The 23,522-nt window shown below is 38.0% G+C and overlaps 2 protein-coding genes across 2 annotated transcripts in view; both read left to right on the forward strand.

The window, feature by feature from the left end:
• LOC130921299 (uncharacterized) overlaps positions 1-23,522 on the forward strand; it is a 209,289-nt gene that overhangs the window by 141,813 nt on the left and 43,954 nt on the right. The window lies entirely within an intron of this gene.
• draxina (dorsal inhibitory axon guidance protein a) overlaps positions 1-23,522 on the forward strand; it is a 47,081-nt gene that overhangs the window by 6,207 nt on the left and 17,352 nt on the right. Inside the window, exon 2 of the mRNA XM_057845009.1 lies at positions 2,763-2,989. The gene's annotated coding sequence lies outside the window, so the exon portion shown is untranslated. The remainder of the gene's footprint in view (positions 1-2,762; positions 2,990-23,522) is intronic.

Raw genomic sequence — 23,522 nt, forward strand, 5'->3', positions numbered from 1 at the left:
CGTTAGAACGCAGCGTGTGTTTGAGTTAATCACAGTGAATAGTGAAACCCACTTCAACGCTCTATGGGTCGTCCCCCTACGGGAAGGCGTGGCGCAAAGTCTATGGGAGTTGTCTTGTCAACTGATGGTGGAGTCGATGATCGATTGCCGTCAATGGCACTGAAAGATGATCTTTCGCTGCATGCCCTCTCAGTACACTGTGGGGTTGCTTGTGGCTTAGCACTTTCCAAAGACGTGTTGACAGTAAATACAGTACGCGGCTTTGCGTGCTAATTAATTTCCCGTTGATCCGATTGACGCAAATACATGACAAAAACCTCCTTCACTCAGAGAGTTTCTTTACTGGCTGCTGTTATCGTTCCCGAGCAGCCTGCTGTATTACACTCAGCTTTGAAGCACTTAAAAGCAAATTAGCGACTCGGAATAATACTGATAATTATTTCTTTTGGTCGGACGTCTCTCAAGCCTGCAGTGGAAATGCCAAAGGAGAGATAGCAGTGTTTGTCTCTCCTAAATGCAGTATGTGACTCTTGTCTGCATTCACTGCAGTATATGAATACGTCACATCATTTCTCTGTATTCACTATGAAAAAAACGGAGTCTCTTTCACAATCCAAATTTCGGGATTTTTTTTTTTTTTTTTCTTAAATAACTTTGAGTAACTTTTGTTATAGGCTGCCACAAATGATTATTTTGATAGTTGAGTAATCACAGATTTTTTTTGCGATGAGTCAGCTCATATATAAATCGCATTTAAAATAAATACAGTAATCATAAATTAAAAAAAAAAAAAATCTGAATATTTACAAACATTTATGTTAAAAAAGTAAAGAAAATTAAGTGTTGTTTCGTATGGGGAAATATGTAATACATAAATGAAAAAAAATGTAAAATGAGAATATTTAGTTTTTTATTTTAAAAATAGATTTTTAAACAAAATCATAGACTTCATAATGATATTGACGGGACAAATTCCCCAGACTCTGCGCCACGCCTTCAAGTAGGGGGTCGTCCCATGCTCCGCTTCAGTCAGTCGAAGTCGCTTGCAGTTATTCTCAAACTCGTGCATTGATCCAATGCCGGATTTAGGTTGAAAAAGTACGAAAGCTGTACCACACACAAACAGGAAGGATTGTCTCAGGAGTGATTTGTTCGAGGATTCAAGGTAATTATTATGTTTTGTACCATGCATGCATTTTGAAACGTGAAAAAAATCAATGGGAGAAATCAACCGCTACGGCATTGGTGTCACAATTCGCAATATTTACTTGAAATAAATGCTAACTGCCCGTTTTTTTTGTGTTTTTTTTTGCTTTTAACCAAGAACCGAGACTTTTTTACATTCATATCTATAAAGAATTCAGGGATTTAAGCATTTATTCACAAGAATTTTGAACATAAAAAGCACTTTGTGGTGATACGGCGGCACCACCGTGGCTTAAAGACTAGCAGAACATTAGACATATTTACATAAAATATATGTGAAATGCCCTGTTCTTTGCTTTTTTAACAAAGAATCGAAACTGTTTTACGTCCATATCTATAAAGAATTCAGGGATTTACGCATTTATTCACAATAATTTTCAACGTAAAAAGCTCTTTGTGGTGATAAGGCAGCGCCACAGTGGCTTAAAGACTAGCAGGACATTCGACATATTTACGTAAAATAAACGCTAACTGCTCACTTTTGGTTTTTTTTTACTTTTAACCAAGAATCGAGACTGTTTTGCATCCATACCTATAAATAATTCAGGGATTTAAGCATTTATTCTCAAGAATTTTCTACGTAAAGAGCTCTTTGTCTGTGTTTCCACTCAGTCAGCTTTGACGGAAATAGGCCCCCTATTAATCGGCCCAGCATGTTCCGTTAATATAATATGAAGTCTATGACAAAATATAAAGATGTATGTTTTTAAAAAAGTGTTAAAAACTCAAAATAGATCAAATCAGAATTATTACCCTTCCGTCCTATTTTACAAATCAGAAATGTTCAAAATATTAATTTAAAAAAAGGCAAAATAAATAAGATCGACTATCAAATAGTTAATTAATTAAACTAACAAATGCAAACGACAAAATTTGTAAATGTTATTTTGAGTTAAATATAATAAAAATCATTCTCTTTCATCGAGTACTACAAAAGTCAGTTTGTTTTCCCTTTTTAAAAATTAAAGTAACATTTTTTAAAATATATTATTTAAATATTTTGACAGATTACTGTATTTAAATTTTTTAAAAAGCACCTGTTTAGTTTTTTTTATTTTTTATTTTTTTGCAACAAAAATGCCAAAAAGGAGAAAAAAAATCCTGTATGTTCTTAGTTTTTTTTATTTCCTGTTTTTTTTTTATTTAATGTAAAATGTACAGTATAAATTTAAAATAAATACAATAAATTGTACAGTAAAACGGAATATAATTAAATAATATTAATGTGAAAAAATAAATATTATGTATTTTTTCCCTACTTTTTTGTGAGAAAAAATACATAAATTATTAAATTAAAAATAAGAAAAATCTGAATATTTACTATTATATTAACGATTTTATTTTTCTAACTTTTTTTAAAAAAGTAAAAAAAAAAATACATTATTAAAAACTGAAAAATACTTTCATTTTCTAGATTTACATTTACTCTTTTTGTTTTGTTTTTAATTGGAAATGCTCCCATTTTAAAATAACTACATATATAAAATTGACTATTAAAATGTTGATTAATTAATTAAACTGACAAACTGTCATTTTGCATCTCACCCAACACGCAGATTGTTATCAGCCCCCAAAAGTCAATACTGACCAAGCCCCGCCTCCATCCCGGGCGTGGACGCGGACGCGCGCCGGCGAGTCCTCTCTCCCTCTGTGGCTGTAGTGAGTCTGCCGCACGCGCACGCACGCACACAAGGAGCCGCAGCGGTGTCGATGCTCCAGCAGCTCGCTTCCTACAAAGGTTCCAAAAGCCCGCAGCGACATCACCGCACAACCACAACCGCAGGTAAGACGTTCTCTTAATCTTATGTGTGTTTCTCCCGGAAGATCCCAGAAGGTTTTATGCAAAAATCTCAACAGACCTATTAGCAAAGCTATATTTGTTTTTCTCCCCATATAAAGTTATAATTATTTATTTTTGAAACCTTATCACAAACTATTTTTTAACAGCAACCTGATGATGAGTTGATTAGATATGGCCAAATATTGATGTCTGAAATTGTAAGTCATATTTCATTGTTACCCTGTTGCAACACTCCCCTATAAAAGTCATTATAATTACCTATTTTTAACTCATTGTCTGCCATAGACAACAATAGAATTCATTTAAGGTGGGAGGAGCGGCTGTGAACTTTCATGTTTCAGTGCCAATGACTGCGCTAGATGTCCAATCTATTTTGACTGGAAGGTTTGACAGCGAGTTAATACTAAAAAATAAAAATAAATACATTTTAAAAACCCGATCTTTTTCACCCGATCTAGTTCTCTAGAAGGGACGTGATCGGTAGGCCTGTCCCGATAGCATTTTTTTAAAAAAAACCTATTCAATCACTAATGTAGTGACAATACCTCCTAATAAATCAACCATTCAAATTTCAATAAATTGTTACTCTTAAATGAAACACAAACTATAACAAAAATAATAAAATTTAAAAAACATACGTACAAAAATGCATTTGAAAGTTAAGTGCAGAATATGAAATAAGTTAGAAACCCAATGCCATTTTTTTTCTCTGCCAATGAGAGCCCCTCAGAAGCGTTTGTTTGATCCAAAAAGACTGTCAGCTTGTCCTGCAAAGTGCACGTTAACAAATTTGAAACCAAATTATTCAATGCCAATTACATTTGTAATAACGGGTGTCATTTTAAAGAGCATACGACAGGAGAAAAAAAGTCTTAAATAGCATTATTATGTGAATTAGAGTCATATTTCAAGACGATTTGACTATATACAAAAATTTAGCAAAACGCAGATGACGAGAAATTAGTCTTTTAATCTGCCGGTTAGCCACGCCTACCATTATAGGGCTCAAGCGTCCCCAACAGGTGGATGATTTCAGCGGGAGACTGAGCTCATCGGTTTTACTATACAGCCCATTGAGGGGGAATTATTCAGAACGAGGAAAACGCGACGAAGAGAGCCGCAAAATGTCATTGTTTCAGTCTCTCTACTCCAATATTTCTCAGGATATTCTTTTTATCCAAGTATTTTTCCCCAATAGCTAAATAAATGGCTTGAGAAGGACCAGTCAGCCCGTCGAGGGGGAACTATTCCCAACAAGGAAAACGCGACAAAGAGATCTGCAAAATGTCATTGTTTCTGTCTCTTTACTTCAATATTTTTACAGGATATTCTTTTTATCCAAGTATTTTCCCCAACTGCTAAATAAATGGCATGGTCATGACAAATAACAGTCTTGTGCTAAATGGAATATGAAATAATAAAAATGCACTTATTCAGGACAACATGGCAAAATTACTCCATAATGGTCAAAACTGTCGACTTCACCTTTACTGTCGCACCTCCCGAACGATATTTTATGACACCTAAATCGGACATATGTCATTTCCCTTCCCCGGCTTCGGAGAATGTAAACAAACCAAGAGGCGTGACAGCAAGCCGACATGCTAACCCGAACCAAGTGATGTTTCAAAGTCTTTGAAGCGGAAAATCACACATAACAAGCCCGGATTATTTGACATGACGACTGGGTTGTCGATTGTCTTTGCGGATCGGCAAACCGCCCGGCGGAGAGCAATTTACAGCTCGTTCCCCAGAGGAGGGCGGCTGCAGTTGTTGTGCAGCTAACGTGCAGCTAATGTGCATGAGGAGAGCTTTTTACATGCCTATAAATGATCAAACGTAAGTAGTCCTTTATTTAAAGAAAGTTTGTAGTGTTTACTTTGTAATCGCTGTATTCGTATTTGACATAATACAAAACAAGATGTTTACTCACTTCCTCGTAAGTCCAATGGTCCCACAGTAGTAGGGCTTGTTCTGGCCAATATCCACGGTGAATGGGAACCTTTTGAAACTCCAAAAAGGCGCACACGCCTCTCCCTCATACAGCAAGATTTTTCTGCAGCCGTTTGGCTTGCGTGATGCGAAAAATAAACGTATTAATCCAAAAAATCAGCTGAATCCTTAGTCCTCATACACAACAGTACGGCTGTATAGTGAAGAGGACTCCTTCTCCTGTACACGTCACAGTGCCCTCCTCCTCAATGCAAGACCGAAGCCGGAAGTCACTCATTTTCATGGCGCGGGATTAAAAAAACTAAATAAATATAGTGATCGCTTCCACACACATCCAAGCGGTCCATATCATTCAGGAGCATAAAATACCGCGTGCATTATGAAATAAACATGCTTTTTCATGTCACATGCACTTTAAAGCTATTCTTCGTATAGAATGTGAAGTATGTGAGATTAACTCCTGAAATCCTTATTTACATGTTGAACATGACATGCTTTTATTTTGAAATGTTCACCGGAAGTACTTTCGCTTAGCCGCAGGGCTGTGCGGAGGCTGATGGAGGGGCAGGTGCTCATAGATCAAAAGAGGCACATGAACAAAAATTTAATACACCTTGCAACAACATGTGACAGATTTTAATTGGGAAGGGGGAACAGTGAATAAAAATAAACACTGTCATCAACACTTTCTGGCTGTGACTCAGCCTCTTTTCTTCCTTCAACCTCTATATCAAAACGTCCTTACTCAACTTGTTGTTCATCTGAGAACAAACCAAATTATATGTTCACTGAGCCACTATCAGCACAGTTTTTTCAAAACTATTATATCATTATCAGAGAACTTAAAGATGGGTACCTTTCTAGATAACGTGAAGAGAACGGACAAATATGGTTGCCTATAGAGAGTAGAGACACCTGGGTCGTAATAGCCTTGTGGCAGGGAATAATTCATTATTAAAGCAGAAAACAATATAAAGTGGGGCAAATAAGTATTTAGTCAACCACCAATTGTGCAAGTTCTCCTACTTGACAAGATTAGAGAGGCCTGTAAATGTCAACATGGGTAAACCTCAACCATGAGAGACAGAATGTGGAAGAAAAAAAACAGAAAATCACATTGTTTGATTTTTAAAGAATTTATTTCCAAATTAGAGTGGAAAATAAGTATTTGGTCACCTACAAACAAGCAAGATTTCTGGCTGTCAAAGAGGTCTAACTTCTTCTAACGAGGTCTAACGAGGCTCCACTCGTTAACTGTATTAATGGCACCTGTTTTAACTCCTTATCGGTATAAAAGACACCTGTCCACAACATCAGTCAGTCACACTCCAAACTCCACTATGGCCAAGACCAAAGAGCTGTCGAAGGACACCAGAGACAAAATTGTAGACCTGCACCAGGCTGGGAAGACTCAATCTGCAATAGCTAAAACGCTAGGTGTAAAGAAATCAACTGTGGGAGCAATCATTAGAAAATGGAATACATACAAAACCACTGATAATCTCCCTCGATGCAAGATCTCACCCCGTGGCGTCAAAATGATAACAAGAACGGTGAGCAAAAATCCCAGGTCCACACGGGGGCACCTACTTAATAACCTACAGAGAGCTGGGACCACATTAACAAAGGCTACCATCAGTAACACAATGCACCGCCAGGGACTCAAATCCTGCACTGCCAGACGTGTCCCCCTGCTGAAGAAAGTACACGTCCAGGCCCGTCTGCGGTTCGCTATAGAGCATTTGGATGATCCAGAAGAGGACTGGGAGAATGTGTTATGGTCAGATGAAACCAAAATAGAACTTTTTGGTAGAAACACAGGTTCTTGTGTTTGGAGGAGAAAGAATACTGAATTGCATCCGAAGAACACCATACCCACTGTGAAGCATGGGGGTGGAAACATCATGCTTTGGGGCTGTTTTTCTGCAAAGGGACCAGGACAACTGATCTGTGTAAAGGAAAGAATGAATGGGCCATGTATCGAGATATTTTGAGTGAAAGTCTCCTTCCATCAGCAAGGGCATTTAAGATGAGACGTGCCTGGGTCTTTCAACATGACAGTGATCCCAAACACACAGCCAGGGCAACAAAGGTGTGGCTTCGTAAGAGGTATTTCAAGGTCCTGGAGTGGCCTAGCCAGTCTCCAGAAATCAACCCCATACAAAATCTGTGGAGGGAGTTGAAAGTCCGTGTTGCCCAATGACACCCCCAAAACATCACTGCTCTAGAGGAGATCTGCATGGAGGAATGGGCCAAAATACCAGCAACAGTGTGTGAAAAGCTTGTGAAGAGTTACAGAAAACGTTTGGCCTCCGTTATTGCCAACAAAGGGTACATTACAAAGTATTGAGATGAACTTTTGGTATTGACCAAATACTTATTTTCCACCATGCTGTGCAAATAAATTCTTTAAAAATCAAACAATGTGATTTTCTGTTTTTTTCCACATTCTGTCTCTCATGGTTGAGGTTTACCCATGTTGACAATTACAGGCCTCTCTAATATTTTCAAGTGGGAGAACTTGCACAATTAGTGGTTGACTAAATACTTTTTTGCCCCACTGTAAGAGAAAATTATTTATTTATCTTTTAAAATCCCTACAATAAACCTGGTGCAAGAATTTTCACTACAGTATTTGCTCGAACATGGTTTAATAGGGTGACACCGTTTTTTTTCCACCACCAGATGTCCTCAGACTCCTCACCACACATCCAGCTCACAGATGAGCAGCGTTCAAGGGGGCGTGGGCGTTAAGCATTTGTTTAGCGGCACGCAGTCGGCTTATTAAAAAAAAAATGTTCAAGGTGTTTTCGGTGTTCAAGTTAAGTACTCGGTGGCGTGCCAGCACACACATATGCACAAAAAAAAAGCCCAGTCAAAAGGGCCACTTTGTGCATGTACAGGCAAAGGGGCAGGTGCTCAAGCACCCTCCACCACCCCCTCAGCACGTGCCTGCTTAGCCGCTAACCGTAAACGTTCCACTCCGGGAAAAAAAATTCTTTTTGTCATGCATGTAGTGTCAGTATTTTTTCTTTTTTTCCGCATCGTTTGCAAATGCTGTCAATGCTGTAATTCATTTTATTTTATTATTATTTTTTTTTTACCGGTGAAATTTATACTGGGGCACTGCAGATCAATACTGGGGCACCTAACCAATATCCTGATATTCTCTAACTCTAAAAATCCACTACCGATATCAAACCGCTACAGATACAGTGCGGAAAATAAGTATTTTAACACCTTGCAATTTTGCAAGTTCTCTCACTTAGAAATGAGAGGCGGGTTTGAAATTTTCACGATAGGTGCTTGTCCACTGTGAAAAAAAAATCCAGAAATCACAGTGTCTGATTTTGTAAGAATTTATTGGTACTATACTGCTGCAAAAAGTATTTTAACAAATGAGAAAATCAATGTTAATATTTGCTACAGTAGCTTTTGATTACAATTACAGAGGTCAAACGTTTCCTGTAACGTTTCACCAGGTTTGCACATACTGCAGCAGGGATTTTGCACCACTGCTCCACACAGATCTTCTCTCGATCAATCGGATGTCTGGGCTGTCACTGATAAACACGGGAGTTTGCGCTTCCTCCAAAGATTTTCTATTGGGTTTATGTCTGGAGACTGGCTAGGCCCCTCCAGAACTTTGATATGCTTTTTATTAAGCCACTTCTTGGTTGTTCTGGCTATCTTCTTCGGGCAATTGTCATGTTGGAAGACCCAGTCACGACCCATTTTCAATGGTCTAACAGAGGGAAGGAGATTATTCCCCAAAATGTCCCATACGCAGAAAAACACCCCAAAGCATGATTCTACCACCCCCATGCTTCACAGTAAGGATGGTGTTCTTGGGCTGATACTCATCATTCTTCTTCCTCCAAACACTACGAGTAGAATTAAGACCAAAAAGTTCTATCTTGATCTCATATGACTTAAAACGGGCCTGGGCATGTGCTGGTTTAAGCAGGGAAACCTTCCATGGCATGCCTGATTTTACAACATGACGTTTTAGTGTATTACCAACAGTAACCTTGGAAATGGTGGTCCCAGGTCGTTTCAGGTCATTGACCAGTTCCTCCTGTGTAGTTCTTGGCTGATTCCTCACCATTCTTAGGATTATTGAAACCCTACGAGGTAGATCTTGAATGGAGCCCCAGTCCGAGGGAGATTGACAGTCATGTTTAGCGTCTTCCATTTTCTGATAATTGCTCCAACGGTGGATTTTATATCACCAAGCTGCTTAGTAATTGCCCCGTAACGCTGTCCATCCTTGTAGAGGTCTACAATTCTGTCTCTAGTGTCTTTGGACAGGTCTTTGGTTTTGACCATGTTAGGAATTGGAGTGTTCCTGATTGTATGGGGTGGACAGGTGTTTATATGCAGCGAACTGCCTCAAACAGGTTAAAAAGTAAGACTCAGAAAGTCCACCTCAACTTATTCATTTGACCATAGACTTCATAATGTATTGACATGACACATTCCCCATTCACTGCGTCACGCCTTCCCGAAGGGGGCTGTCCAACACTCCGCTTCATTTATTAGCAGTCGGTCACATGCAGCGAACTAATGCCGGATTGAGGTTGAAAAAGGGCAAAAGCTGTACTGCATACAAACAGGAAGGATTGTCTCAGGAGTGATTTGTTCAAAAATTCAAGGTAGTTATTATATTTTTCGTACCATGCATGCATTTTTTAAACGTTGTGAAAAAAATCAATGGGAGAAATTAGCCGCTACAGCATTGGCATTATACTTCGCAATATTTACACGAAATAAATGCTACCTGCACATTCTTTTGTTTGTTTGTTTTTTTGCTTTTAACCAAGAATGGAGACTCTTTTATGTCCATATCTTTAAAGAATTCAGGGATTTAAGCATTTATTCACAAGAATTTTCAACGCAAAAAGCTCTTTGTTTACATATGGCGTACATATGGCAGCCGGTAATTTCCTTATTGACTCACCTCATCGTTGGCAATATTTACGTAAAAGAAATGCTACCTGCACTTTTTTTTTTGCTTTTAACCAAGAACCATGACTGTTTTACGTCCCTATCTATAAAGAATTCAGGGATTTCAGCATTTATTCACAAGAATTTTCAACGGAAAAAGTGCTTAGTTTACATATGAGAGCAGCTAATTTCCTTACTAATCTCATAGTTCGCAATATTTACGTAAAATAAATGCTAACTGCACTGTTTTTTTTGGGGTTTTTTTTGCTTTTAACCTTATTCACAAGAATTTTCAGTGGAAAAAGCTCTTTGTTTACATATGGCGGGCTCTAATTTCCTTACTGACTAGCCTCATAGTTCGCAATATTTACGTAAAATTAATGCTACCTGCAAGTTTTTTTGTTGTTGTTTTTTTTTTGCTTTTAACCAAGAACCGAGACTGTTTTACGTCCATATCTATAAATAATTCAGGGATTTAAGCATTTATTCACAAGAATTTTCAACGGAAAAAGCTCTTTGTTTACATATGGTGGGAGCTAATTTCCTTACCTCATAGTTCGCAATATTTACGTAAAATAAATGCTACCCGCACGTTTTTTTGTTTTTTTTTTGCTTTTAACCAAGAATCGAGACTCTTTTACGGCCATATCTATAAAGAATTCAGGAATTTAAGCATATATTCACAACAATTTTCAATGGAAAAAGCTCTTTGTTTACATATGGCGGCTGTTACTTTCCTTACTGACTAGCCTCATAGTTCGCAATATTTACGTAAAATAAATGCTACCTGCACGTTTTTTTTGCTTTTAGCCAAGAATTGAGACTCTTTTACGTCCATATCTATAAAGAATTCAGGGATTTAAATATTTATTCGCAAGAATTTTAAACGGGAAAAAGCTCCTTGTTTTCAAATGGCAGCCGCTAATTTTCTTACTGACTAGCCTCATAGTTCGCAATATTTACGTAAAATAAATGCTGCCTGCGCTTTTTTTTTTTTTTTTTTTTTTTTGCTTTTAACCAAGATCCGAGACTGTTTTATGTCCATATCTATAAAGAATTCAGGGATTTAAGCATTTATTCACAAGAATTTTCAATGGAAAAAGCTCCTTGTTTACAAATGGCAGCCGCCAATTTTCTTACTGACTAGCCTCTGAGTTCGCAATATTTACTTAAAATAAATGCTACCTGCACGTTGTTTTTTTGCTTTTAACCAAGAATCGAGACTGTCTTACATCCATATTTATAAAGAATTCAGGGATTTAAGCATTTATTATCAAGAATTTTCAACAGAAAAAGCTCTTTGTCTGTGTTTCCACTTGGTCAGTCGGCCCCGCGCCCCGTTTCCCGTCAATACATTATGAAGTCTATGATTGGACTTTTTAAAGGCGACTAACATGTCTTTGAGGCTCACAATTCTAGTTAATAGACAGGTCGTTTAATGGCAGATCAACATACGTCTTTGATACCAATTCCTATTTGTACAGGAAAGTGCACAAAAAGCTTTTCAGCACCATCCTTAAAAGCGAATTAGCAAATTTGCGACTAGCGAAGCGCGAGGGCGTACTGCATACGTAATAGCGGGGCCTCACAAGGAAGAAGACGTAATAAGTGTTTTGCCGCCTCAGTTGCTTGATTGTCGTACCCGTGTTAAACAGGTTTCCAAATTTCACAGTCAGACGAGCGCTAAGTTTCCTGCCAAAAACTTTTCCGCTGATATGTCATTCCATTTTTAAAATGTCTTTTTAAAAACAGCCTCATTTGAATTCCTCCGACTCCATCTCCATCCTTTTGTCTACTCGTCGCTCTTCGCTCAGCGGGGAGCCGCCGGTGTCACTGTTGCCTTGGAACTCGCCTCGGCAGAAGGAGTGTCGGGGGAGGTTCCCCCGCTGTGCGTGCGTGCACACGAGGCCCTGGCGAACGCTCGATAAGGGCCCAGTAGTGCGATTTTGCCAAAGCGCCACATGTGTCGGTCCCACCGCCACGTTTCTAGATTCGCTTGTGAACAGACGCCGACTTTTTACTCCCCATCTTGTGCTTAATAGCCATTTTAACAACCAGTACGCACCTAATCGCTGTTAAAACGAGTGTGGAAAAAAAGCAGCTGCGAGCCAGCGCTGTCGTAATTGCGAAGGCGTTTCATGCAAGAGTGGTGGGTTGTAGGGCCACAGCTATCGATTATTCAAGTAATCGATTAATCTATTGATTAATTAGTTTGATTAACCAAGTGAGAATAATTTTAGGAGCTATAAAACAAAGAAAAAGGCATTTATGCTTGCAATAGCATTTATTTTCACCAGGATTGCACTTTTAAAAGACCATTAAATGCAAATATACATTAAAACAGTGCTTCTCAATTATTTTCTGTTACGCCCCCCCAAGGAAGACGTAAATGTTTCGCGCCCCCCCAACTCTCTGCCGCCACTGTAAATAGTATCATTCGTCTATATTACTATTATAAGTACGCCTCAGCCTAACATTGTGTCCTTTTTTTTCTATTAAAGAAAAAAAGTAACATAGATCAACTTATAATAAAGTATAACTTCTTTAACATTGTGTTGCTTGTAACAGAAAAGACTTAACGCGCATCAATTTGCCTGAAGTTAAAAAAAAAAAAAAAAAAAAAAAAAGTCACATCCAAACTGTAAAAAATACACTCAAGGTACATTTTTGACCATTTGATACTGAAAAATAAAATGTAATAAAATCAGTAAATAATAACAAATTCAAATTGATTAGAAACATTTACTCTTCAGGACAACATGCCAAAAAATTTGACCGAAAAAAAAACAAAACTGAATAGAAGGGGGGGGGGTGTTTGGACAGAAGGAAAGTTTTTATTTTCGCTGATTCACCACAGTGCTCACTGGTTTACTGATATAACACTGACAAAGCGGGACGATTGTGAAAATTGGCAGTATTCGGCACATTTTCGCTGAAAAATAGTCAAGCGGCTTATCAATGAGATTGAGGTCTAATGTCTTTAAGTGGCGTCTTAACTGATTTGGCTTCTCCGCTATAATCATTTTTAGACTCAGTAAACAGTGGTCTTTCCTCATTTTCCACTATATTAAAAGTCAAAGGCAAACGGCCCGAAAAAAGCGCATTCTCGGCGGCCGAGGGAGAACCGTAGGTGAGGGCGGTGGTCGTGACGATCCCAAGCCGAAAACGGCACTTCTCGGCCGGACACGTGAGAACCGAAGAAGACAGTGGGTCGCTGCGTGAGTCCAGCTCTGCATGAGTCTCTTCCGTGTGCTCTTGCTTACTTCAAAAATACTGCACGCACTTTGAAAATGAGAGCGCCACTGCCACCCACGGAGTGGATGTGCAAGTACACTTTATTCTAGTACGGCAAAAAAAAAAAAAAAAAGCATGTTCCCCGAGGTCACTCGCGCCCCCCCTGGCATCGCTCTGCGCCCCCCTGGGGGGGCGCGCCCCACCATTTGAGAAGTACTGCATTAAAATACCTGAGCGTAAACAGTGAAACGGTATTAAAAATAAAAATGAGTCTCTAGGCACAATAAAAGAATACTTTCAGAACACTAAATTGATTTTCTACTTTTTATGTCTCCTGTCTTTTGCTGCCGCCAAAAAATGAAAATTGAAGAAGACGCAGACAGCCACATAGGTGGAGTTTGAGTTTTGGGGCAGGGGGGCACAACATGTTGATGACCCCAAAACGCACTGTCAGCAATAAAATTAACTTTAACAAGAATATTTAAAATAATAAGTTGACAACGAGCGTTTTTTGTTTCCCATCATTCTTGAGGGGAATTCTAAATCAGGCTGCTTAGGTAATACTTTTCGCCAAGATCGTCATCCATTGAATTTGGTACGCCCACCGGTGTCATTCCAATGTAGTTACCCCAGTCAAAAATTGTATCCCCCGGGCGGAACCATATGGAGGCAGATTTGCGTCTTTATTATTCAATCAAAATAAAGTTACTTTAGTAAAAAAAAAAAAAAGTTGCTTCGATCAAAATATATACTTTCAACCAAAAAAGGTCGCTTCAATCCCCCCCTCAAAATGTGTTTGAATGCAAAAATAAATTTGAAACTCAAACAACTAAAAGAAAATGCTTGTGAAAGCCTCTTTTTCTTTGATTAATTTATTTTTATTTATTTATTTATTTATTTATTTATTTTAATTGAAGCAACTTTTTGATTGAAGTACAGTAATGTTGATTTGTGTTTGGGCGATATTTTGGCTAGGACATTTTTCCCTTTATTATTCAATCAAAAAATAAGTTGCTTAAAAAAATAAATATAAATATATATTAATTAATATATATATATTTTCAACCAAAAAAAATGTCGCTTCAATCAAAAAAAAAAACAAAAAAAAAAGATTTTGAATGCAAAAATAAATTCCAAAAAAAAAAAATCAAAAAAATTGCATGCGAGAGCTATTTTTCTTTGATTTTTTTTTTTTTTTTTTTTTTTTTTTTGTTTTTTTTTTTTGATTGAAGTAATGTTGATTTAGGACATTTTCGTCATTATTCAATCAAAAAATAAGTTGCTTAAAAAAATATAGATTTTCAAAAAGAAGAATAACTTCAATCTAAAAAAAAAAAAACAAGAAAAATTTCAATCATAGAAAAAAGTTTTTTAACGCCAAAAAATATTTGAGATTGAAAAATTTGCATTTGAACACTTAAATTTTCATTGAAAAAGATTTCTTTGATTGAAGCAATCCTTTTTGTGTTTGGCCATATTACGATTAGGACATTTGTGTCTAAATCATTCAATTCCTCAAAAAGTTGCGTCAATAAAAAATAGATAAACATTTTCAATCATAGAAAAAAAATGTTTTTAAAAATATTTTTTTTCTAATATATATACATATATTTTAAATTATATGCAAAGCAAATGACTGTCTAAGGTGCTCGAAAAATAATTTCGACCCATTATAGAATTTTTTTTTTTGTTCATTTCATTCATATTTGTTGCAGTTTTATTGCTTTACAACTTTCATATATACTGTATATAGGAAGGTCAATTACATGCAATGACACTTTTCGGCCACCAGGGGGGGCCTGGACCCCCTGCCCCCCTTAAAATCCACTTATGGACAGCCAGTTTATAAGTCATTTTAATACGCCTGTTCTGTCCTTACTAAATGTGACGTTATTCAGCTAGAGCAGCGGTCAGCAACCCACGGCTGTTTTTCTTTGTTTGTTCTTCATGAAAGCAGCAAATGTACGAAGACATGGCTTCCCGGATTACTTTTATATGCACCGATCTTCATCATTCACAGATAAACCTCCTTAGCCTGGATTAAAGAGTTTTATATGAATACTATATTTATATATTATATTTATATGAATACGGGATGGCGTGGCTCAGTGGTAGAGTAGTTGTTCCCCCAACCCAGAGGTTGTGGGTTCAATTCTCCGCCCTGATGAACTCGTCTCAGTGTCCTTGAGCAAGACACTGAACCCCACGTTGCTCCTGGTGCTGCGTCACCAGTAGGTAGGTGGTGAGATTGTGTAAAGCGCTTTGAGCGCCTTGAAAGGTGGAAAAGCGCTATGTAAGTATAACACCATTTACTAGGGATGTCCTGATTGCATATTTTTGTACCCGAGTCCAATCCCGCAAAAAAAGTTTTTTTTTCACCACTGTGAAGCATAGTGGAGGGAGCATCATGATTTGGGGCTGTTTTGCTACGAATTCAAAAGTTTATCACGATGTTTTGCAGGAAAACCTGTGGCCGTCTGTCAGACAGTTGAAGCTATAAAGAGGATGGATGCTGCAACAAGACAATGATACAAAACACAAAAGTAAACCAACCTTAGAATAGTTTCAGAAGAACAACATACATGTTCTGGAGTGGCCAAGTCAAAGTCCAGACTTGAACCCCATTGAGATGCTGTGGCATGACCTAAAGACAGCAATACATGCCAGACATCCCAGGAATCTGACTGAACTACAGCAGTTTTGTAGAGAAAATGGGCCAAGATTAGTCCAGTTCGATGCGCCAGACTTATCTGCAGCTACAGGAAGCGTCTAGTTTAAATTATTGCTGCCAAAGGGGGTCCACAAAATATTAAATTTGATGGTACACTCACTTATTTTTCCACCTTCTGTCATTGTTTGCATACTATCCTCATTAATATATGAAAACTAGGGCTGTCAAAATTATCGCGTTAACGGGCGGTAATTAATTTTTAAACTTAATCACGTCAAAATATTTGACGCAATTAACGCACATGTCCCGCTCAGACAGATTTAAATGACAGTAGAGTGAAATGCCCACTTGTTAATTGTGTTTTATGGAGTTTTGCCGCCCTCTGCTGGCGCTTGGGTGCGACTGATTTTATAGGCTTCAGCACCCATGATTATTGTGTAAGTAATTATTGACATCAACAATGGCGGGCTACTAGTTTATTTTTTGATTGAAAATTTTACAAATTTAATCAAAACAAAAACATTAAGAGGGGTTTTAATATAAAGTTTCTATAACTTGTACTAACATTTATCTTTTAAGAACCACAAGTCTTTCTATCCATGGACCGCTTTAACAGAATGTTAATAATGTTAATGCCATCTTGTTGATTTATTGTTATAATAAACAAATACAGTCCTTATGTACCGTATGTTGAATGTATATATCCATCTTGTGTCTTATCTTTCCATTCCAACAGAATTTATATATAATTTACAGAAAAATATGGCATATTTTATAGATGGTTTGAATTGCGATTAATTGTGATTAATTACGATTAATTAATTTTTAAGCTGTAATTAACTCGATTAAAATTTTTAATCGTTTGGCAGGCCTAATGAAAACCTGTAAATGTTTGGGTGGTTTTACTTAAAGCAGACACTGTTTTTTCATCTATGTGATTTTGACAAAGATCAGATCACATTTGATGTTGATTTAATGCAGAAATGTGAGAAATTCAGATATATTTTCATACCACTGTATACCATACGGCAGTATATCGCAAACCTCCAAAAAGACGCAATGTTAGTTTTTTCCAATATCGTTCAGCCCTTGTATAGGTACCACTATAGAGCCCTTTCAAAACAAATCACCACTAATTAAGCAAATCATCGAAGCAGAAAATTAGATTCAAAAAATCGAATTACTTTATTTAATCGATTATTCGTCTCAGCTCTACTGGGTTGCTGCCATCCTTCCAAATTTAAAAGGATTGGACGTCTATCGTCGTCAATGTGAATGGGTTAACGACTATTCTTTATATTTGTGGAGTGTCTTTAAGGGTGGTCTTTGCTCCTGCATCCTTTTGTCTACCGTCTTCTTTTTGGTTGCTATGAGAGACCCAAACAAGAAGAAGACCGGCAGATGGCTGCTGGAGGTTTGCCGTCACAGCAGGTGTTTCTGCTTTTTTTCATCTCGTCCTCTTCTATATATTTTTTGTCTGGTGTCTCGCCCCGCCTCAAATGGGCCTCTATTGCAATTTCTTGCAAGATTAGCAATCACTTCACACTTACGTGCTTCTCAATGCGACGCTGGCCTCCCGAGAGGGAGAAAATGTTGCATTTTCTAGCAAATATAAGCAGCTTTATCATCTACGCTCAGCTGCCTGGCTTGACGTACAACTCCATTTTCAAGATTTCATTATGTTGTGAGTAGGCCGGCCGGGCGCACTTTCCGCACGGGTCATAAAGAGGTTTGGAATGGAGATTTTTTATGACATCTGTGTTGTGAAGCCCAAAGGGGGTTGCGGGATGAGTGACTGTTACACTGATGGATAAGCTAGTGTGAGAATGAAAGTCATCAGTTCCACACCAGCGCCTTGGCCAGGAATCCCCGGGAACAGATGCTCAACCTGCTGCCGACCACACACGAGACGCGCTGGTTGGAAACGCCACACACGCTGATGTGTCTTTGCTAAGCTTGAATTCAAATTGCATTAGAAAAGTAGATAGAAGCCCTAAATTAGCTAAAGAAAAAAAGCATAGCCGGAGTGTCATGAGAATATTGTGAGAGTTTTTGAAAATTCAGCCGTCTAAGAAATGTATTGTATCGCAACATGAAATTTGGTAGTTACGGATGTCAAAAATGAGCAGACCCACAAAAGAATCTCAAAAACACATAAAAGATGCAGAAAGTCTGCCCTTTTGGTTAAGAAAAACATGATTTGAGGGTCATCTTAGTTTAAAAGCTCATTTTAAAAAATACAGCCCCTGAAAACTGTTTCTCACAGCAACATGAAATTTGGTGGGTAGGACTATTACAAGTAGACCCACAAAAAAGCCTCAAGAGAACATGCCCAAAAACTCACGGGAAGTCTACCATTTTGGTTTGAAACTGTCATTTTAGGGTCATTTCAGGTTAATAGTTAATTTTTAACAATCCAGCCCCTGAAAATTGTTTCTCATAGCAACATAAAATTTGGCAGGCATGTTTATAAAGTAGTAGACAAAAAAAAAAAAAGCTTAAATAGCACATGCTCCAAATCACACAGGAAGTCTGCCATTTTAGTTTGAAACCGTAATTTTAGGGTCATATGAGGTTTAAAGCTAATTTTTAAAAATACAGCCCCTGAAAATAATTTCTCATAGCAACATGAAATTTGGTAGGCATGCCTATGACAAGTAGAACCACAAAAAAGCCTCAAGAGCGCATGCTCTAAATCACGTATGAAGTCTGCCATTTTGATGTGAAACGGTCATTTTAGGGCCATTTGAGGTTAAAAACTCATTTTAAAAAAATATAGCCCCTGAAAACTGTTTCTCATAACAACATGAAATTTGGTAGCCATGTCTATAACAAGTAGACCTGCAAAAAAGCCTCCAGAGGACATGCCCCAAAACACACAGGAAAACTGCCATTTTGGTTTGAAACTGTCATTTTAGGGTAATCTCAAAGATCATTTAAAAAAATCCAGACCACGAAAACCGTTTCATATAGCAACATGAAACTTGGCAGGCATGTCTACAATAAGTAGACGCACAAAAAGCCTCAAGAACACATGCTCCAAATCGCATAGGAAGGCTGCCATTTTGGTTTAAAACTGTCATTTTAGGGTATATTCAGGTTAATAGCTAATTTTTTAAAAATCCAGCCCCTGAAAACAGTTTCTCATAGCAACATGAAATTCGGTTGGCATTCCTATAACGAGTAGACCCACAAAAAAGCCTCAAGAGTACATGCTCCAAATCACACAGGAAGTCTGCCATTTTGATTTGAAACTGTAATTTTAGGGTCATTTGAGGTTACAACCTTTTTTTTTTTTAATTATATAGCCCCTGAAAATTGTTTCTCATAGCAGCATGAAATTTTTGTAGACAGGTCTGTAAAAAGTAGGCACACAAAAAAGCTTCAAAAGGACATGCGCCAAATCGCACAGGAAGGCTGCCATTTTGGGTTAAAACTGTCATTTTAGGGTCATTTCAGGTTAATAGCTAATCTTAAAAATTCAGCCGCTGAAAACCGTTTCTCATAGCAACACGAAATTTGGCAGGCATGTCTATAACGAGTAGACCCACAAAAAAGCCTCAAGAGCACATGCTCCAAATCACACAGGGAGTGTGCCATTTTTATTTGAAATCGTCAATTCAGGGTCATTTCAGGTTAAAAATTAATTTTTAAAAATATAGCCACTGAAAACTGTTTCTCATAGCAACATGAAATTTGGTAGGAAGGTCTATAATGAGTAGACCCACAAAAAAAGCCTCAAGACGACATGCCCCATAACACACAGGATGTCTGCCATTTTGGTTTAAATCCGTCGTTTTTGGGTAATCTCAAAGATCATAAAAATTTTTTTTTTACAATCCTGCCCCTGAAAACCGTTTCTCATTGAAACATAAATTTGTTAGGTATGTCTATAACAAATAGACCCACAAAAAAGCCTCAAGAGCACATGCTCAAAATCACACAGGGAGTCTTCCATTTTGATTTGAAATCGTCATTTTAGGGTCATTTGAAGTTAAAAGCTAATTTTACATGAGATTTAGTAGGCAGGTCTGTAACAAGTAGACACATAAAAAGCCTCAAGAGGACATGCCCAAAAACAAATACTGTAGGAAGTTTGCCATTTTGGTTTGAAACTGTCATTTTAGGGTAATTTCAAGTTAATAGCTAATTTTTAAAAATCCAGCCCCTGAAAACCGTCTCTCATAACAACATGAAATTTGGCAAGCATCTGTATAACAAGTAGACCAACAAAAAAAGCCTCAAGAGCACATGCTCCAAATCACACAGGAAGTCTGCAATTTTGATTTGAAACCGTCATTTTAGGGTCATTTGAGGTTAAAAACAAATGGTAACGGTTTCTCATAGCAACATGAGATTTGGTAGACAGGTCTGTAACAAGTAAACACACAATAAAGTCTCAAGAGGACATGCCCAGAAACACTCAGGAAGTCTTCCATTTTGGTTTGAAACAATTATTTGAGGTTAAAAATTAATTTTTAAAAATATAGCCCGTGAAAACTTTCTCATAGCAACATGAGATTTGGTAGGCAGGTCTGCAACAAGTAGACACATAAAAAGCCTCTAGAGGACATGCCCCAAAACACACAGGATGTCTGCCATTTTGGTTTGAAACTGTCGTTTTAGGGTAATCTCAAAGATCATTCAAAAAAAAAAAAAAAAAAAAAAAGCCCCTGAAAACCGTTTCTCATAGCAACATGAAATTTGGCAGGCATGTCTATAAAAAGTAGACCAACAAAAAAGCCTCAAGAGTACATGCTCTAAATCACACAGGAAATCTGCCATTTAGGTTTGAAACTGTCATTTTAGGGTCATCTGAGGTTAAAAACTAATTTTTAAAAATATAGCCCCTGAAAATTGTTTCTCATAGCAAATGAGATTTGGTAGACAGGTCTGTAACAAGTAAAGACACAATAAAGTCTCAAGAGGACATGCCCAGAAACACTCAGGAAGTCTGCCATTTTGGTTTAAAACAGTCATTTTAGGGTTATTTGAGGTTAAAAACTAATTTTTAAGAATATAGCCCGTGAAAACTGTTTCTCATAGCAACATGAGATTTAGTAGGCATGTCAATAACAAGTAGACCCACAAAAAAGCCTTAAGAGGACATGCTCCAAACCACACAGAAAGTCTGCCATTTTGGTTTAAAAATGTCATTTTAGAGTCATTTGAGGTTAATAACATTTTAAAAAATCTAGCCCCTGAAATCAGTTTCTCATAGCAACATAGAATTTGGTGGGCATGTCTATAACAAGTAGACGCACAAAAAAGCCTCAAGAGCACATGCTCCAAATCACTCAGAAAGTCTGCCATTTTGATTTGAAACCATCATTTTAGGGTCATTTGAAGTAAAAAGCTCATTTTTAAAAAATATACCCCCTGAAAACCGTTTCCCATAACAACATGAGATTTGGTAGGCAGGTCTCTAACAAGTAGACCCACAAAAAAAGCCTCAAGAAGACATGTCCCAAAACACATATGATGTTTGAAACTTTAAAACAGTCATTTTAAGGTAGTTTGTGTTTAAAAGATATTTGAAAGTTCAACCCTGAAAACGTTTCACATAGCAAGATGAAATTTAATAGACATGGATTTAATAGAGATAGATTTGATAGACATGTCTATCATGAGTAGACCCACAAAAAAGTCTCGAGTTCAAGCCTGAAAAGACACAGCTACTCGTGCTTGAAGTGGCTGTTAAAGGCAAATTCTTGTACATTTTGAAGGACATCCTAAAGAGAGTTCAAGTTTTTTTTCCCCTTTTAATCCAGTCCTCGCAGCCGGTTTTGCCTATTGATATAACATTATTATTTGCAGACCCACAAAAACATCTCATGAAGCTTGCCTAAAAGACAGAAAGCCTTAAATTTTGGATACAAGCAAACACTTGACTTTTATTTTGGCCATTTCCAAGCTCAATTCAAACTGCTCCTAGACATTGCATCCATTTTCCACCAAATTGGATGTATGTCTACTCACCAGATGGACGACGCTAAATCCCAAAGATAACTGCGTTTTTCTCATCTCGTGTTGGACGAGCATGAAATATGATGACTCGCCATGAAACACGACAATCCAAGTCCACCCCCACAAGGTCACTGCTTGACCAAGCATCTTTTGTGTGACGTGAAACCACTCACGCGCCCCCTACTGACATAAATGATGCTTACTTTCCCAAGCAAACCTCATAAAAAACACTCCCCCCACCTACTCCCCAAAGATAAAAGTGTCACCTCAGCGTCTGCAAACGCCACAGCTGCTCTTATTCATGGAGGTCAGCTGAACTTGTTCCCTGAGGTGCACTTGTACTCGGACATCCCCCAACATCCATTGCGCCCATCATCCCCCACTTGACCACACACACACACGACTGATAAGAAACTGCTAAAGATTCTTGACGTGTTCTATTGATGAAACTAACAGCCCACCTTGCTAACGTGTGCCGCGCATGAATGCGCACACGAACACAAGTCATCATCAACAAATCAATTCTTCCACCGCATTGATTTTCTGCGCCGCCGTTCGTCTTTTAACACAAAGGAGACAGCAGCGGCAACAATTCTGTGGGCATATTATACACATTTGTATACAGACATTTACTGTATGTGTGTGTGAATACAATTGCAGAATCTAATGAGAGCCATTCAATAATACACACTAGTGTAAACTAAAAGACTAAAATAGTAGAAATATAGATACAGTGTATATACAGTGAGGTACCACTCCTTGGTCAGCTAGGCTGTGTGCTTCGGATCATTTTTATTTTGGAAGATCCAGCCACGACTCATCTCCAGGTCTCTGACTGAGGGAAGGACGTTTTGGCTCAAAATCTTACGATACATTTCACCATTCATTCTCTGCTTCATACAGTGCAGTCATCCTGTCCCCTTTGCTGAAAAGCAGCCCCATAGCATGAGGTTTCCACCCCATACTTCACAGTGGGGATGGTGTTCTTGGGATTGTACTCCACACAAGCCAAGTAAAGTTTGCACCGACACGTTCTACTTTAGTCTCATCCAAGGCCAGCCCAGCCTATAGACCCTACCCACCTACGTCACAAAACCACGTGCTCGCTGTATGGTTCCGCCCACTTGTCCGTCATTTTGACTCTGTATTAGCATTGTTTTCAATTGATGGCGGAATTTAAAATGCATTTCATGGAAGACCCGGTGCTTTCTGATGCCGCAAACTCACTGGATCTGTTGCATAAAAGGCGTTATGAGGAAAAGCTTCGTTCTATACAGTCGCCAGATCCATATTTGATGCCCAAATCGATGTTTTTCGACCCACTGTCTTCGCCCTGTCTGCCTGACATCTGCTACGCAGATATTTACAATTATCTTGTCCACACTAAATCAGCCTATTCTCACGAAAATATGAAAAACTTCAAGAGCTTGGAGGCTTATAAATACTTTGTTGCTGGTTGGGTGAAACAGGTCCTCGTCCACGAAAATTCGGCAGGAATCTATCTTGTGCTTGGAAAGGTGAGTTACGAAATTTTCAATTCAAAATCTTTTGTTATTGCTAACATCCACTGTCAAGTCTAATGTATTTCATGTCATTTGTCAATGGAGTTAGGGCTTTTAATGTTTATATGGTTTAGCGATAGCACTCTCACTACATACATACGTGTATGTTGTCGGCGATTAGCCTAGCAATGATCTTAATTGTGGTTATTTGTCAGCCCCGTAGACGAGGCCAGTTTCTTTC

Source organism: Corythoichthys intestinalis, chromosome 9, assembly GCF_030265065.1.
Source record: "Corythoichthys intestinalis isolate RoL2023-P3 chromosome 9, ASM3026506v1, whole genome shotgun sequence".
NCBI lineage: Eukaryota > Metazoa > Chordata > Actinopteri > Syngnathiformes > Syngnathidae > Corythoichthys > Corythoichthys intestinalis.